The following is a 2,108-nucleotide window of genomic DNA, read 5'->3' as shown; positions in this document are numbered from 1 at the left end:
ACAAGCTCATGCATTGGCCACCCTTCCCCCCTCCCCACCGGTTTTCTAGAGGAAAAGATAGATGGTTTTTCCTCTATTATTCATTCACCACTTTACTTAATTTTTCTAGTGTTAGAAAAATACTCTCTAAAAAAATTTGTGAAACATTTTTTAGAGATAGAAAACTCATAAAAATTCTCTCCTCTTAACCGAAATAGAGGAGAACAAAATTAATATTTTGTGTCCTAATTTTAAGTAAGATTAATATTATTACTAGTTCATAATAATATTGGTTATTAAGGGTTTTCCTTGGGTATATGCTTTTGGGAGAGGTTCTAATTTGAACCTTGTTCATCCATTGTTGGAAAGCTCAAGAACTAACAAGTAGGAGATCTTGTTGGTGCCCAAAATCCGAAACATCAATGTAAGAAGTGACGGTTTCTTCTCTACCTTGTTTTATGTTTGCATGCATAAGATCTTGTATTTATTTTATGACCAAATAAATTAATTCATATATGAATATGTAAACTTTTGAGATTAATGAATCCTAACAAGTGGTATCAGAGCCTTAAGTTGTTTGCATGCAGCTCGGTTTATGGTTTTTCCGAGTTATAAGATTAACATACACAACTAATTAATTTGGATTTATGAAGATAAACCTATAAATAACTTGGCATGTTAAATGTTTCTGGTCCTAAGTGATTTTTGGGATATTTTGGTTTATTTATGGATTTTATTGTTCATCTTATATATTTATATATATATATATATATATATATATATATATATATATATATATATAGATTTAGGATCCTATGAGAACCCCCCTTCCCATGAGAACCATGAGAACCCTTGTCCACCATCAGATAAGCAATCAAACAGACAAGATTTGACACGCACCTACTTGTCTTAAGTGAATTTTTGCGCTTTCTTTCTTTCAAAACTCTTCCACTCCTTTCTTCTCTATTCAGTCTTCTTCAATCCCCATATTACATTCCTTTTCTCTCACATAACAATTAATTCTTGAATCTACCTTCTTTTTCCTCGTCATCAAGGAACGAGTCCTTCATTTTTTTTCTTTCCTATTTGATTCACGTTTCTTTGTCTTCTCCTCTATTTGTTGTTATTGTTTTCAATTTCTACTGTGCATCTCTGATTTTCGAGCTCGTTTTTGCTTTTAATGTTCACTTTATTGTGTTTATCAGGTAATTTTATAGCGTTCCTTTTTTTTATTGTTCTCCCTTATTTTTCAGATTTTAGGTCCGATTTTGTAATCATCATCGTTAATTTTGCCTATTAAGTGTTCCACCGTTGGTGTTGATAATTTCGATGACATTGATTTCTTTAGGTACATGAGCAGTGGTAACTGGCAAAATATTGAAATTGGTTTTGGTGGTTTGATTTCGTCGCAAGTTAAATGGTTGCCTACGCATCTCGATTATTGCCTTCTTGATAATTATAATATTATCCAATAACAAATACTCTTGTCCTCTATAATCACAAGTTAACATTTGTTAAAATAACATAAATATAGGTTAAAATGTTGTCACGTACTTATGTTGTTATGTTATTTGTTTAGAACCTATGGTATTACTTTTTGGAACATATGATACAGATTCTCTGAACTTATATATTCAAAGCTTTTTTTTTTGCCATTTCCATTTTTTATTTTTTTTTGCGTACGATTATATTCATGAACTTGCAATCAAAGTCAAAGCTACGGAAGGGCATATGTCTTGCGTCAAATCCGTGATACAATATCGTCCACCCAACCCATTTGAAGTTGCGAACATGAAGAAATTGCATAATGTGGCAATAAAGCTAATGAATGGGCCATATGATAAATAACAAGTGAAACATATTGAGTGTGAATGATCAAATTGGTCATCAAGTTCTTTCTTAAAATACAAAGAACAACAATTGACTGAGACACCCAAAATAAAATAGGATACCAAATGACCGGAATAGAGGCATTATCATTTATTGTAAATCATGAAGCACCCACAATTACAATAATATCAAATACTTTTTTGAACCCATGATTTATATTTTATGTATCCATAGCACATAAGTTTTGAACCTTTAATATATACGACATATTATTCGGTATCGATTATTAAAGTACCTGG

The sequence above is a fragment of the Silene latifolia genome, chromosome 11 (assembly GCF_048544455.1).
Source record: "Silene latifolia isolate original U9 population chromosome 11, ASM4854445v1, whole genome shotgun sequence".
Taxonomy (NCBI): Eukaryota; Viridiplantae; Streptophyta; class Magnoliopsida; order Caryophyllales; family Caryophyllaceae; genus Silene; species Silene latifolia.
This window is presented reverse-complemented; position numbering follows the sequence as displayed.